This window comes from Nyctereutes procyonoides, unplaced genomic scaffold (assembly GCF_905146905.1).
Source record: "Nyctereutes procyonoides isolate TBG_1078 unplaced genomic scaffold, NYPRO_anot_genome, whole genome shotgun sequence".
In the NCBI taxonomy this organism is placed as follows: Eukaryota; Metazoa; Chordata; class Mammalia; order Carnivora; family Canidae; genus Nyctereutes; species Nyctereutes procyonoides.
Genome location: NW_026575043.1, coordinates 21061285 through 21078132, shown reverse-complemented (window position 1 = coordinate 21078132; position 16848 = coordinate 21061285). Strand labels below are relative to the sequence as shown.

The window sequence follows — 16848 nt, the reverse complement described above, 5'->3', positions numbered from 1 at the left end:
CTTTAAGAGCATAATTCAGTGATACATGAGCTCTCTGGTGCCAACACAATTATCGTCCACGTGAAGGATGCTTGTTTAATTTACCTCTCAAGCCAGACTCCCATGTTGTCTTGTTATGACAGGCTGTTTCTGTCCTACTGCTCTGGCTTGAGGGATATTTTACTTAAATGTTTTTTTTTTTTTCTTCAATCATTTTGGCTACACTTATCAAATATATCCTTATGGTGCCAGGTTATTTCAATGACTTACAAAAATATAAAATCCAACTAGAGTCATAAGATGCTCTAACTTATCTTCCTTGAATAGTTTGAGGGGCTAACGTACAAGTTATCACGCTAATAGTGTCTGTTTTCTATTATTCTAAATGAGTCAGACCAAATGCATTTATTATTCATTATTATTTACTATAATCATTAGGAAATGAAGATAGTCTTCAAGAAACAGACGAGACCTCCCACCTTTCTTAAGACTGTCATTTGTGGAGATGATAATGATTTCCAGGGATGGTGTCTTTGTTCAAAACATTTCTGAAAGCCACTCCTCGCCCTGGGTTCCTGCTATCTACCCATGTGTGCACCACTTTTCACTATATATTTAATTGTTTGAGAAGATCTGTCTTCCTCTAAAACTGTCAGCAGCTAAGGAGTAAGGACTGGAATGGTCTGCTCATCTTATGTCCCTCTTGTCCCACAGAACACTTGGCAACATGGTAGGTATTCAATATTTATTGAATGAATAACTCATACATTGATTTGCATATTGCCTGTGTTGTCAAAGTTTCATCCTTTGAGGGTAGATTTACCTTTCAGAAATAGTCAAAAGTGATTCAGAGTCAAGTCTGAAGAAAGAGGCCATGATAAAACTCAATTTTCTTATGTGCATTGGAAACTGACACTGATGGCAATTCTGAAAAGGAAGTTTATTGCAGTAAACAGGTAGGTCCTTAAGGCAAATAATTTAAAGAGTCACACTTGGATGTAGAAATTCTCATGTGGCTCTTAAAAATCATCGTTCAGGATTCTTAAGCATAACTTTTTTTTTTTTAAAGTTCTAAAAGTGAACTGCTTTCTTGCAGATGTATCTGTGTTTGTGTATAAATGAAAAATACAAAAATCACTTATTTGTATCAGTGTCTCTTAAAGGCACACGTGAATATGGGTAGATTTCATACTCTGGCAATCTGTATTAGTTTAAAAGGGACCAAAAGCACATTTAGCCTTTCCATCTTGGCTTCCTGTTCCATTTCTTCGTGTTTCTCTATATCTCAGCCTGAAGCAAGGCACCAGTGCAGGCTGGAAAGAGACAACCTTGCGCCTTCTCTGGCTCACACCTGTGGCAGGCATTGTGTAATGGTGTAAACATCTTTCTCCTAATGCCTGTTGTGTGCAGAACTGGGGAGAAATGCAAAAATGGTGATGGAGTGAAAAGCAAGCCGGGTCAACTCAGGAGTGAGTAATGTCAACATTACATTGGAAGTGAGATACGCTGAGGGTGAGCTTCATTGTGAGATGGCCGGAAGCAGACAGCCTTGGCCCAACGCGATCCCATTAACCTTGATTCAGGGCTGAAGCTTAGCCTTCCTCTGCACCCACCATTCTTTAGTCAATTGCTATAAATGCCAACTTTTAATTCAAATGGACGTATTGCAAAGTTCATCTACTTAGACTTCTTTAAACCCCCGGTGTATAACTTACATATAGTAAAGCATTTACACCATTAATGAATCAAACTATCTCTGTTATGGCTGTAAGCCATTCCCTTCCCTGGCAACTTCTAAAAGGGACAAGTGAATACATTCACTTTTAGCATAGGTCACTTCAAGAACGAGAAGAAAGACCTAAACAAATTTAATCCCCAACATTATTTTTAGTACGGTCCAAAGACGTTGAAAATCAGAAAAAAACATTTTTTTTTAAAGTTTTCAAGGAAAAGAGATTTTATACATTTCCTGTGAAATGACTGGCTAGAAGAATCAATATTGAGCACCGCAAAACAAGCTGGTCCTGAAAGTGAACTTCACAACCCACCTGATTACCCTTGTCTGCCTCTGCCTCTTTCTCTTAACTGTCTTGGTCTACGTGGGCTGCTTTAACACTGGGTGGCTTCTAAAACAACAGACATTAACTTCTCATGGTCCTGGAGGCTGAGAGCCTGAGATCAGGTGTGAGCACCGTCGGGTGCTAGTGAGGGGCAGACTGGTGATATTTCCTTGTTTCTTCACATGGTAGAGAGTAGAGGGAGGAGGCACACTCTATCTGGACTCTTTCAGGACACATCCCATTCACAAGGGCTCTATCCTAATGACAACTAATCCTAAGTACCTCCCAAAGACATTGCCTTCTAATATCATCACATTAGGGGGCGAGATTTCCACATATGATTTTGAGGGGACACGATCATTGAGTCCCTAACAAACACAGAGGACCATTTTGTAGCTACCATGAAGACGGTCGGTCGGTAATCCAGGCCAGTGTCTGATAGCACCAAAGCACCTACAGATATTCTTTTTTTTTTAAATAATAAATTTATTTTTTATTGGTGTTCAATTTGCCAACATACAGAATAACACCCAGTGCTCATCCCGTCAAGTGCCCCCTTCAGTGCCCGCCGCCCAGTCACCCTCACCCCCCACACTCCTCCCCTTCCACCACCCCTAGCTACAGATATTCTTGTGTATGCTCAGCTAGCTCCACTTCAAGTGTTGGCTGGAGCCACCTTTTCACCATTTTGCTTTTTAGGGCTCTGCCAGGGTAATGCTTCCTGAACACCTCTACTGCTCCATCCTGTTTCATAGGCAACTGATGCTGATGCTTACATAATCCCACTCAAAAACAGAGGCACCAGAACACTCTCAGTTGGACGTGTCCTTTATGTCTCCATGGACTCTCTGCTTCCGAAAGTGGAATTGGCAGATTGTGCTCCCCTTCCTTACAACTCCCCCCTGATACTTACCCCACACATCCCAAAACAGGAGAAAGGTTATGAATCTACAGGATCTTATTGATCTCTGGGAGTCTCACTTACAAAGGAGTCAGTCATGGCTCGCTGAGGGTAACGCTTCAACAAAGTGAAGATTTAACTGAAATTTACACCAACAACTACTCACCCCTCGTTTTTCCTTGGAATGCTTAGTGAAACACAAAATAAAAACACATATTGCAATCATCCAGACAACATGGCCAAGACTCTAATAGAGAAGCAGACAGATTACAGAGAATATGAGCCCAGGCCAGCTCGGGGAACCTGGTAATTTTGGACATTAGAAAGGAACCATAGATCAGCTAGCCTGTCACGCTTATTTTACAGCCCAAAGAGGAAAATGGCTTTCCCCAAACTGTGCTGTGAACTTCAGGCAAAAGTATAAGGAGCAGCAAGAGAGGGAGGCTGCCGGGTTCGCAGGGCGGCCCAGGGCCCTGTGGGCTGTACAGCTGTCTCATCCCAGGGCTGGCTGGTTCTTAGGACTGCCTCTGATCCAGGCTCTAAGGGGAAGTCTAAGATACGAAGCTGGAAAAAGAGAAAAGACTATCAAAGTGATGAAAAGGTGCTATTTCCAATGAAGATTTCCTATTCAAAGTTTTCCTACAAATAGGAGAAGGAATGAGGTAGCTGCTCCCCACCCGAGTTCCGCTTCGCCTGCCTTGATCCCAGTGGGGAGGTTGGAAGATGTGATGCCTTATACTTACCAAGAGTCATGGTTTGAGAAAGGCAAGTCTTTCATATCTATATTACCTTTTCTGACCCAGAGAGAAACAGGAGCGGAAATGAATAGAATGGGTGGGTTGAAAGTTTTCTCTGGTTATACTTCCCTGCCAGAGTGGGTTAAAATCAAGTGAGTTCTGTTTAAGGAAGAGGGCTGACTAGCAGTCCAAACTTGCCATTTCAGAGTGGAGTAAAGCATGGATTTACATGTGCGCACACACACGCATGCGTGGTTTATACACCCTTGTACAACTAGGAAATGATATATTTTCATTGTTAAGAACATGCTCTTACTGACCTCACTGAAATGCACAACTGAAACAACGGGGGAGCAGACACCTCTCAACAACTCCAAGTCAGAGCCCAAGCCGGTATTATTCTGTTGCGGTCAAACATATAAAACCTAACATTTATCAATCACCTAAACCACTTTTTAGAAAAATGTATCCATACATTTTTATAAAATTGTGGTTAATTACACCTAAAATTTGCCATTTAAACCACTTTGAAGTGTACAGGTCTGTGGCATTAAATGCATTCTCATGCTTGTGCTACCATCACCATCATCAATATCTGTAACTTTTTCAACTTCCCAAACTGAAACTCTGAACCCATTAAACATGGACTCTCTGTTCTGGCAACCATCATTCCACTTTTTTTGTGTCTATGAATTTGGTTATACTAAATACCTCTATACATGGAACTGTATGAGATGTGTCCTTTCGTGACCAGCTTATTTTCCTTCATATCATGTTTTCAAGATTCTTTCCATGTGCTGCCATGAGTCAGGGCCTCATTCTTTCTAAGGCTGAATAATATTCCACTGCACATCTAGACCACATTTTGCCTATCCCTTTATCCATCAATGGACATTTGGGCTGCTTCTACCTTATGGCTATTGGGATTCACGCTGCTGTGAACATGGGTATAAAATATCTCTTTTGAGACTCTGCCTTTAATTTTTTGGGGGGTATATCCAGAAGTGGAATTGCTGGATCATACAGTACCTCTCTGATTATTACTTTTTTAATATTTATTTTTATTTATTTATGATAGAGAGAGAGAGAGAGAGAGAGAGAGAGAGAGAGAGAGAGGCAGAGACACAGGCAGAGGGAGAAGCAGGCTCCATGCCGGGAGCCCGACGCGGGACTTGATCCCGGGACTCCAGGATCGCGCCCTGGGCCAAAGGCAGGTGCTGCGAAACCGCTGAGCCACCCAGGGATCCCCTATTATTACTTTTTTTTTTTTTTGAGAAACAGTCATACAAGGTGAGTTTTGTAATATCTTGATCCATCATGCTTATAATACATTTTGGGCTATGGCTCTGCTTACTATTAATTCCTTACTGTGCTTAATCACAGGAGATGTGACTATATCAGATGGGGTCTTATTATGCCAGTCACACAGGCTAATCAATTTCCTTTACTTCTAGTCACACGCCAGTTTCTCAGGTAGAAACAAACAAGCTAAGTCTCAATGCAAAGCCACAAATGGTGATTCAGCTAAGTAAGTAGATTTGTTTGCTGGGCGAAGCTGAGAATGTTAGCATCTTCCAGGAGATGATCACTGATGAAATCTGAAAAGCCTATAATCCTAGAGGCTCCTATAGAACCTCTTGATTGTTCTGAAGTTTCTATCTACTTTTTCTGGGGTCACCGTGCATGGTGGTGCAGGTACACACTGAGGCCGTCTTGGCCCTTTTCTGATACTTGTAGCTGTTACCTGTTCTGCCCTTTCTCTGACAACTTTGGTCCCTAGCTCAGTTTTCCTGTCTACTCATTGCTCTGCCTGCGTTTTTAGGTTTATCAGCTTCTACGCTAATGACCTTTCAAACAACCTGCCTTATACCTATTATCCTCAAGTCCAGTGATGCTCCCTGCCTCCCTAATGTCACTTACCCTTGGTTATGGACCTCACCAACATAGCCAAGTCCAAGACGGTGAGTTAATCTCTCATCCTTCTGCTTTTCTCAGTCTGTCACCCCAAGCTTGCTCCTGCTTCTCAGCATGGCCTCCAGCTGATGGGTCTCTTCCATTCTCATGGCCCGCCTGCCCCTTCCAGCCCCACAGCTATGCCACCCAGCTTGGATCTGGGGGCTGGGTCACTGCACTGATGCTTGCGTGGGTGCCCTTGCTTCATCTGATTTCTACTGCTGCATTTTCCCTGCCAATCCCAGCCTGGCAGATGGCATTAACTGCTCTATCTGCTCCAAATGTTGCAAAACAAGGCTGATTGATCTCGCTGCTAAAATGCGTCTTTGACTTTCCTTCTGTCACCTCAGTTGCACAATGACCCTTGGATGCTTTGTTAATGGCCGCCCTTTGCTTTCTTTACATCCAGTCTATCAACCCTCTTTATTTCTTTTCACGGCAATGCATTCTTAGCCCTACCTATAAAACTAAAGTTTATATAGTTTTGCTAATTTCTTTTAAAGAATTGAGAGCATGTAAGATAGATGGATTTTCATGCCCAGAAAAACAACAGTAAAAGAAACTGTTGACGTATTTGATGCCATATTACAATGTTGTTACAGTACCAAACACAAACTTGCTTGAAACATGAATGACAAAGCAGGAAAAAGCAAATGTGTGCTTCTTCAACTGTTCCTTCTTTGCCTCGGATCTGTCCTTTTTATCTATTCTACTCTCTTTCCCTTCTCTAATGGTACTTGAGGCTTCTTGAGGAAAACTACTTTCCCCTGGTTGCTCTGGGATATCGATCCATTGATTTTTTCCTATTCTTTTTTTTTAATTTTTTAAAAATTTATTTATGATAGTCACACACACACACACACACACACACACACACACACACAGAGGCAGAGACATAGGCAGAGGGAGAAGCAGGCTCCATGCACCGGGAGCCCGACGTGGGACTCGATCCTGGGTCTCCAGGATTGCGCCCTGGGCCAAAGGCAGGCACTAAACCTCTGGGCCACCTAGGGATCCCGTTTTTTTTTTTTTTTTTTTTACCTCTTCTTTATTGTGTCTTCAATGATTTCTTTTGCATTGACTCCTTCCTCTTGGTCAACACACATAATGAAATCTTGGCACCTTGAAAAAAAAATCAACCCCTCTCTTCCAAAATCCCAGATGGACCCATCTACCTATTTCCCGACTTCCCAAACAGTTCTCTGTTCTCTCAGGCTCTTTACTACTGAGCTTCTCTTCCATGGTTGGTGCCTCTGCCTCTGGGTCACCAGCTTGCCCTGCTGATCCTGTTCTCTCTCATTAAGTGGCTCTCAGAAATACAAACGGCCTCCCAACTGCCCCTTCACAGACGGCTTCCTGATGAGCTCTAAGTCACGGACCCAGCAAATATCATGCTTAGAAAACTCTGTTCTGAATGCTCTCTTGGCATCTTTTCTCTCTGATTGCTCCCTCTAGGCAACACGGCCCACTCTCTGGGTTTTGCCTCTTCTTGGATAACTTCCAAACTTCCATCTCCTGCCCTCTGACCTCTAGGTCTGCATTTTCGCTATTCGCTGGACATACCTAGCTAGGTGGTATAATACTGGCATGTCTGACTCGGTATGGTTCTGGGAGAACATTTCCTTCCTTCCCATGGGTCCTTTGTTCTCTATTGCTCATAGTAGTCCAGTTGAACAAAGAAACAAATAAAGTACAGACACACACAGTTGTATTGATTTAACAAATGAACTTTACCCATAAAAGGGCAGCTTGGATTGGTGCCCAGGAATCAGGTGGTATCTACTTCAGGTCCTGCAATCTCAAGTATTCTTTTTCGTTTGTTGGTAAGATTGAGATTGGTATTAATTAATGTGACATTTCTGAAACTCTAAACCTACAGTGTTAGTTTTCTGGAATAGGTTTAGGAGTAAGTACAGAAACTGGTTCTGTAATGACTACTTTTGTGTTGTTACAGCTACTTTTTAAGATGTTTGAAGAGTTTTGGGGTATCTAGGTGGCTCAGTGGTTAAGTGTCTGACTCTTGATTTTGGTTCAGGTCATAATCTCAGGGTCATGAGTTCAAGCCTTGCACTGGGCTACCTGCTAGGCATGTAGCCTACTTAAAAAAAAAAAAAAAGGTGTTTGGAGAGCTTAAAAGAAGCAGCTCTATTAGATTAGTAACTGCTTATTTTATTTTTAAAAAGATTTTACTTATTTGCATGAGCAGTGGGGAGGGTCAGAGGAAGGAGGAGAGGCAGACTCCCCACTGAGCAGGGGGCCTGAAGCAGGACTTGATCCCAGGACCCTTGGATCATGACCTGAGCTGAAGGCAGACGCCCCAGTAACTGCTTTTTAAATTGGTTGAGTAAAATTTAGCTTGTAATCAATGCATAAATGTTTAGCAAAGATCCACTTTAGAAGCTTCAATTATTGGATATATAAGATTAATAAACTGGGAATAAACTTATACGTGGCCATAAGCCCTCTGGATATTAAAAGGCAAACGACACGTTAGAGGTATGTCTCTTTTTGTCTTAAAAGTAGTTTAGAGTCATGGCTTTACCATGACTGGGAGAGTCCAGGTGCTTAGAACTACAAGCTTTAAAGAGGTGGTCCAAGATGTGAGCATGTTTAAGAAGCACTGTTTAGATTCTTTCTTTAATCAGCATGGTAGACAGAGGACAGTTAAGCAGTTAAGTTACTAGTCACTTAAATTACTAGTCAAATCGCCATCTTGCTTGACATAGATGGACCTTCTATATTCTCCATCTGAAATGTATCAGTTTTCCAAGAGGCTGTAACCTAAGAGCAGGGAATGGGGAGATTTCTTATCATGAAAAGATTTAGTCTGCGTGTGGGTTTTACTTTTATAATTTAGTGTTTGTCACATCAAGTTGTAGAAACTATAATGACAGCATAAAGCCTTGATTTTAAGTGAGTACCTGGCACACACGTATTATTTCATTACTAATGGCTTTTCTTCCTCTCTGCCTTTCCTCCTCTGGCTTAGTTTCCATGTGGAGAAATGTTAACCTAATAGCCAGTGTGCATTTATTTAGAAAGGCATTTGGGAACAGGGTCTCTTGCCGGCTAATCCAGAGTTTATGGGCTAATGGCTACAGGAGAAAGAAAAAATATGCTGCTTTGTAATTTCTGGCCTTTCCTATGATGTATAAATGAAAGGCTCCTTGTGCTTTCTATCACCACACAGCATTCCCCATCTGCTATTGGGGCAGTCATTTTAAATACGGAAATGTGGGGTTTTGCAGCTTTGAGTGGCATGCATTGGTTTCAGCCTTAGTGAAAATACGTTATAGTGTCTGGAGAAAAAGAAACAAAATGAATAGTAGCTGTCATCATCATTATTATTACTCTTACTATTATCATCATTATTATATTTGGAACTCTTATTATTTAGTTCCACACCAAAAGGGATTAACATGTACCAATAGAATAATTCTATGAGATCCCAGTTATTAAGACATGTCCAGAGAGCCTACTACTGAGTCAAATTCTTCTATCTGCATACAATCTCCTATTGTGAGTTTCACATCAGACCTCATTTGTCTTTATCCCACACCCTCCCTTTCCCCCCACTTCAGATCCACTGAATCAAGTATATGGTACAAAAGGGGTAATTTCTCATCTTTTGGCTACATGACTAGAAATAAACAAAATGGGCAGGGAAAAGAATCTGGCCATGAAATAAGAAAGCCTGCATCTTATTTAAAGCTCTATTTGAGATGTTAAGAATAATAAAAATCAAGTCTCCTTTTCTCTCCTTGTGTATCAAAAGCTTTTATGGAAGGGACTAAGGGGGAAATATGGTCTGTTTTCCTGGTTTCACACTTGCCTTTTTTGATGACAAATGTTTTTTCTTATATATTTTTAATGTCTACATGATATATCTTGTGTATTAAAATAAATAGGCAAATTCCAAAAATCTAAAGCAGAATACAAATGGCGAGTGGTGTGGCATTTCACAATAAAGGGGTTCAAAATTATAAATCTCTGGGATAATCTCCCCTCCTTCCTCGAAAGAGCTGTCTCTTTAAAAGAAAAACAGCTATACTCTTCTTTCCCCATTTAGAAGGCACTAGATATCAAACAACCTAGTGTTCACACTTCTATTAAGGCTTGATTTTACTCTGAGGAGAAGTCAGAATCCTACAAAAACAAAAAGGACTTGCTTATATTTTATGAAGCTCAACCATATTAACATTTTAATAAACTGATTTAAGCCATCTGGTGTTTAGAAAATGGGTCTGGTTCTCCAAAGAAAATAAACAAGATATAAATAACTCTTGAGTTCATATATTTTTTTTTTTTAAAGGAAAATAAGACTCTCGATCATATACCCTGCCTCAACATTCACTCATTTCTGCACCAACTCTATTGAGTGCTGACTGCGGCTCAGCAAGTGTTCTAGGTTGTCATGTTAAACAGTCTGCTCTGAGGCACTTCCAAAGGGCAATAAGTAAACAGAAGATGCGTGCAGATACCAGCAGAATGACAGGGAGCTGTGTGGAGGAACGAAAGAACAAATGTGATTGTGCGGCTGCTCCCAAGTAAAATGTGAGGGGCCCTTCCCTCTGGATAAAGCCCACACATGGGGTGCAAGGCCCCCAGGTCTCCAGCTCTTGCTTCTCTCTGCAGTTTCAGTAAGCCTCTCTTCACCAGAGCCCTTGCCTTCCCCTGGCTAACGCCCCTGGGAGCCTCCCCTTGAACAGCGCCCTTTCTCCCCAACCTCCCACCCCATGTGTTCTGCGGTCCTTGTACTTACTTTGCCTCATTACAATAGTGTCCTGCGCCTGTGCCTGGAGGGCTGAGTCTGCCTACCACCACCATAGTTCTAATGTCCAGGTGAGTCTGGCACGAAGGATAGCTATTTGTCCAGTGAATGAATGAATGGATGAATGAATGAATGAATGAATGAATGAGGGAAGATGTGTCTGTCAGTGACGCTGTGCTGGGGTTGGGGGGACAGGAGGTAGGCTGAGTCAGGGGGATGTTGGCTGAGCACAGACATCTAAAGTGGCCACAGTGAGGATTTTCCTAGAACAGAGCTTGTCTTTCCGATGGAGGCTAAGCTTCTGGAGAAAGACTAACAGATAATGGGAAGAGATGGGTTCTGGCTTCAAATGGCCCTGGGTTGAAATATGAAGTGAATACAAACATATGCCTACTTTGTCAAAGACGAGCTGTAAAAAGTCCACAGTATGATACCTGACACAGACTGGGGCCCTCAATACAGCAAAACCTCATCTTATTTAAAATACAATACAAAATACAACACTATGGAGTCTCTGCCCATATGAAACCCAGCATCCTGTAGGAGAGATGGACCCACCTGGAGGCTGAGAGACAGTAAGTAGCTCCCTAAGGATCACTGGGCTGGTAAGTGGGAGTAGCTGAGATCCCAGAAGGCTTGTCTGGTTTCAATGTCTATGCTCCAAGGGGAGGTGATGACTAGAGGCAGACTTAACAGTCATCGTCAAGGGGACAGATGCATCATGGTGGTGGATGTGATCAGAGGGAAAGGAAGGGCCAGCCAAGGAGACTGGCAGGGGTGGGAGGTGGGGGTGAGGAGTGAGGATGCCAACAATGCAGAGGACCTCTAGAATGGCTCTTCAGAGGGGTCAGGCACTGCTAGGATGCCTACTTGGACAATATTTGTGGCCATTAGGAACCTGGTTACTTCTGGAAGAGCTGGCATATCATTGGGATGACCGGGGTTGTGGTGTGAAAGGAAGATGAGGAGATGGAACTCAACAGTGTAGCACAAGGGAAGCAAGGAGGGCAGGAGCTTGACATGGAAGCAAAGAAGCCTAAGTGTACTAAGTGGGAAACGCAAATGTGCTTTCCAGAGGGAGTGTTGGAGCCAACAGAGGGAGAAAGGAGGCTTTAGGAGGGTGGGCAACTGAAAATTAGTGGGATTTCAGAGGCAGGAACTGTGGTAACTGACTGAACTAACTTGGGTAAAAATAACGGGTGCTTCTTTATGAGCTAAATGGAGGGAACTGAAGTTTCTGGCCTGGTAAGTTTGATTAGGAGAAAGATGCCTACTTATCGATAAATGGTACTAGGACAAGGGAATATTATTTTGGATAAAGTTAAGCTGAACCCATACCTCCATTATTACACTAAAGTACGTTTTAGATGCATCAAAAATTAGACATGAAAAAGTACCTATGAAAGCACCAGAGGAAAATACAAGAGAATTCTGGAGTCTTGGATTGGGAGTTTGGCATGATGCAAAATTTAAAGGCAATAATGTAAAAAGTAACTACACACAAATTAAAATCCTTTGTATTAAAAAATGTAGTAATGGGGATCCCTGGGTGGCGCAGCGGTTTGGCGCCTGCCTTTGGCCCAGGGCGCGATCCTGGAGACGCGGGATCGAATCCCACGTCGGGCTCCCGGTGCATGGAGCCTGCTTCTCCCTCTGCCTGTGTCTCTGCCTCTCTCTCTCTCTCTCTCTCTGTGACTATCATAAATAAATAAAAGTTAAAAAAAAAAAAAAATTAAAAAAAAAAAAAAAATGTAGTAATGAAGGCCAAAAAGTAAATGAAAAATGGGGAAAACAGATTTGTGATAATTATGACAGGAAACAATAAAACTGAATAAATTAACAAAGAAAAACAGAGCTGGCTAACATACATAAACTATCCTTAATTTGACCCGTACAACCTTTTACAAGTTGGACTGACAGAGAGGACAATGTTTGATATTCTTGGGGCTCTAGAGTGAGATGAAGACAGGGTTGGTGGGATGGTAGCCTGCTGGGCAGCATGGGAATGCTGGGCTGTGTTTTCAATGCCCACACCTTTGACTCAGCTCTTCCTCCTCTAGGCCTTTATTCGACATGAAGACAGGTACTGGGATGTTTGTGGGTGCATTGCTCATGATGACAAACAGCTGAGGTCACTAAATGTCCAACACCAGTTAGTTAAATTACCACACTGTGGAATACCATCTAGCCATTAAAGAGGGGGAAAGGGTTGTATGTTCTGGTATGGGAGAATTTACGTGGGGAAAAAAGAGACTGTAAAAGAGTATTTTTAGTATAATATTATCTGTTTTAAACAGAAGAGTTCACACATATGCATACATATATACTACCTCTAAATGTACAGGAAATTTCTAGAAGGCTATATAAGAATCTTAACGTGGGAAGTGAGATTTAGAGTCAGGAGAAAAGTAGGAGAAAGAAACTTTCTTCTGCCTTTTACCTTGAAAATGTAGTATTTTGATCAAAAAATTGTAAGTAAAGAGATGTAAATGTCTGAAAGACCAAGTTACCCAACTTGCAAATCACAGGGGGTTATTGGTTGTATTCTATTCCCCTTTACTCTAACATTTGACAATGATCATCATATCAGGTAGATTCTTAGGAGCTGGGGCTCTGAGTCTGTGTGAATCCTGGGTCCCTTACTTATTAATGACAACGGGTATATAATTAACTGCTCTAAACTTCAGTTTCTTCATCTCATAGTCCTGGCTGAAAGATTAAATGAGACAGTGCATGTAAATCATTTAGCATACGACGTCAGTGCTCAATAAATGTGATCTATTATCATTATTAATAAAACTCTTTCATCTTACAGTTTGTCATTTCCTTTTACAAATAATTCTTACTTGATGCTTGCTTTTCAGATGATAAAACATTATTTTCCTATCTTAATTTCACAACAGCCCCCATTTTTACTGAGTTTCAAAGAAATTAAGTCGTTAGCCTAACATCACAATTGAGGGTTTAACAGCAGATCTGACTTGAAAAGTTTTCTCCCTCTTGATCACAGCTGTCTGCCGACCAACAAGCCCACAGCCTCTATATTTTGACACGAATTAATGTTGATTGTAAAATCCTAGGCATTAGGGACCATGAAGCTCTACATTACTTCATATGGTACTTTGGACAGAGGAAAAAAGCGCTATTTACAACTCAATTCTGCTGATAGGTGCAACTTTCCTTAAAAAGAGTTAAATGAATCTGTCTACATGGTTAGCAATGCTGGCACAAAGAGTTCAGAAAATATAGAAAAGAAAAAAAAATCCTCACAAAGATGGCTAAATCACCTGTCTGAAAAATCAATACATGCTTCATTTACCCTATGAATCTGACCACTGTTGTCCCAAATCTAGGCATTTTTATTAGAGTTCTACTATGTTCAATGATTCTTTAGATAACAAAAGTTGATCTGACCCAAGGAATTTTTTTCCTGAAGTAGAAAAGTAGGCTGATATTGGCATCTTCATTTAGTAGACAAGACGAAGAGATTTTATGCAATTTTTCCAAGGTCCTTTAGTGATTTAAGGGCAGAAACAGATCTGAGTTCAGTTGCTTGCTTTCTAATTTGCCTCAAATACCACACACTGAGATCACACTCTTCTCTGCTTTAATTTTTTTATAGGGTTTTCCTGGAATCAGTTCTGAGTTTATTTTGGTATAATAAAGTATTACACTGAGCACACAGAATAGACAGTCCTGGAGTCTCAGTAAATTCCTTAATAGACTCAAAATAATTGATTTCCTTGAGTTTTTTTTTTTTTAAACAGTTCGGCTCAAACTGAGAATGCACATTTTTAAAAATAGCTTTGACTTCTAAATGCTCTCCTTATGTATAAATGTATTTTAGCACAATGCAACTTTGCTTAGGAAAAATCTACTTAGAAGAAAATTCATTTGGTATTTTGTAGTAGTATCATCTCTGTTCTGAACTATCTTAATGAAGAATCAATGAAATATGATGGCTCTAATAGGCTGTGCATTGAAAATTAATTTGATGTTATTCATTTAATTGAAATCACCACACCCCCTCAACACACAAACGCATGCATGCACAGTATGACTGACCACCTCTGATGTGACTGAAGACTCTAATCCAGAAAACATCATTTAATTTTAAATTTTTTTCAAAGATTTGTTTACTTATTTTAGAGCTGAGTGTGGAGTCCGATGTGGGGCTTGATTCCACGACCCTGAGATTATGACCCAAGCCCAGACATTGGATGCTCAACCAACTGAGCCACCCAGCACCCCAGAAAACATCACTTAAATCAGTCATCTTCCTCTGACATCTTGGTAAGCATTTTTGTGTTAGACATTTTCTTGGAACATAATGCAGTTAGAAATCTCTGTGCCATATCTCAGCTGCCCAAAATTGAGTACTTGGAGGGAATGACGTAGACAGTGTGAGTTAAAATTCCTATGTTTTAATGGTGAGGTGGAAGGACAGCTATTGATTGATTTTTTTCTAAAGATTTTATTTATTTATTCATGAGAGACATCAAAAGAGAGGCAGAGACACAGGCAAAGGGAGAAGCAGACTCCATGCAGGGAGCCCGATGTGGGACTCAATCCCGGGACTCCAGGATCACATCCTGGGCTGAAGGCAGGCGCTAAATCGCTGAGCCACCCAGGCGTCCCTGATTGATTGATTTTTAAAAAAGATTTTATTTATTTGTTCAGAAGAAACACAGAGAGAAAGACAGGGACATAAGCAGAGGGAAAAGAAGGCTCGCTGCAGAGAGCCAGATGCAGGACTTGATCCCAGGTCCCCGGGATCATGACCTGTGCTGAAGGTAGACACTCAATCACTGAGCCACCCAGGTGCCCTGGACAGCTATTGATTTAAGTGACCTCAAAATTCCAATATTTTCCCCAGTAAATGCTGCTAAGAATTCATTGGCATGTTCCATTCCAAATGAAAGAAAGATTAAAAACTATCTGGGTTGCAGGGTGCCTCGTTGGCTCAGTTGGTTGGGTGTCTATCTTCAGCTCAAGTCATGATCCCAGGATCCTGGGATCCAGCCCTGAGTTGGGCTTCCTGCTCCGTGGGGAGTCTGTTTCTCCCTCTCACCCCTGCTCTTGCTCTCTCTCTTTCTGATAGATAGATAGATAGATAGATAGATAGATAGATAAATAAATAAATAAATAAATAAATAAATAAATAAAAATCTAGGTCGCAATTCCCATTGTGGGATGTTCCTAGTTTAGAGTCCCAACAGTCAAAATCAAAGGTACTTAATCATGGTATATTTTAAGATCTTAAGTGGAAAAATATATCAGGCCTATGGATTGGTCAGTCTAGGTTCTCAAGTTAGTCTTCCATAGTATAAATGCATCAGGTTAGAACAACTGAATTTATGTAACGGATCAGGGAACTTCAAACTCAAAGTGTCATTCCCCAAACTTCCATAACCAGAGTTACTAGCATTTAGTTATGGAGAACAAATGTGAGTTACTGATTATGAGAGGTAAGTGTTCACTGTACTGTTACAAGAGAACCTGTAGGAACTAATTATGAATATAAAATATCCCAACTCTTCTCTCGAAAAGTGAGAATTTCGGATGCATTCATATACATTTCTTAACAACAAATAATAGAAAAGCTCCTAACAGTCTCACAACTACTTATCAGAATTAAAGCTAGTGTTTGGAATCATGAAATGGTATGATCCGAGTAGGCATGAGAGAGCTCCTTGGAGAATGTGGTCTTGGATAATTTTCATACTTAAATCTTGCAAACTGATTTCCGAACCTGAGCCCACGGCTTCAATAAACCCAGATATCTTATGCAAAACTCTGTCTGTATATATAGGTGAACATTATTTCTGGGGAAAGGGTGAAGAGCTTGTGAGACGTAAGGCACCGTCTTTAAAATCTACCTCAAAGCCAGATCTCTGGGGAGATGGCAGATTGAGGAGGACCCCACGCTCACCTCCTCCCCAGGATACAACCAGGTAAGACTCACAGCTGCATAAATAAGCCAGAAAACAACCTGAAGATGGCAAAACAAACTGCGCAGCTAAATGTAGACAAGAGGCTGCAAGGAAGGGACTCAGTGGGGAGCGGACGCACCTGCGGGGCTCTCTGTGGGAGGGAGGGACCTGCAGGTGCTAAGAGGGGAGAGAAACAGACCCCTAGGCCGGGAAGGCAGATCCCTGTAACATTTGGCTTTGACAACCAGAGGGGCTGAATATCAGGAGTTCTTACAGTCAGTGGGACTTAAAACCTTGAATTTTAAAAATCAGCTGGTTCAGCTCTGGGGAGCAGGGAGGGGAAATGAATTCTTGCCCTTAAAGAGCCAGCACAACAAACAGCCCAAGGAGATACAGCATGAAAACAGCAGTTTGAAAACCCGGCTGAGGTAAATAGAAGGGAGAGCTGTTTACTCATCGCAGAGCTGTTCTGGAGGGACAGAGATTCTTGGGCGATTCCTCCAGAAACAAAAGA

The 16848-nt window shown here is 41.4% G+C and overlaps 1 protein-coding gene across 2 annotated transcripts in view; it reads right to left on the bottom strand.

Annotated features, from left to right (window-relative positions):
• The window catches only part of LYRM4 (LYR motif containing 4), a 162278-nt gene that overhangs the window by 66641 nt on the left and 78789 nt on the right, over window positions 1–16848 (bottom strand). The gene's annotated exons all lie outside the window — the stretch shown is intronic.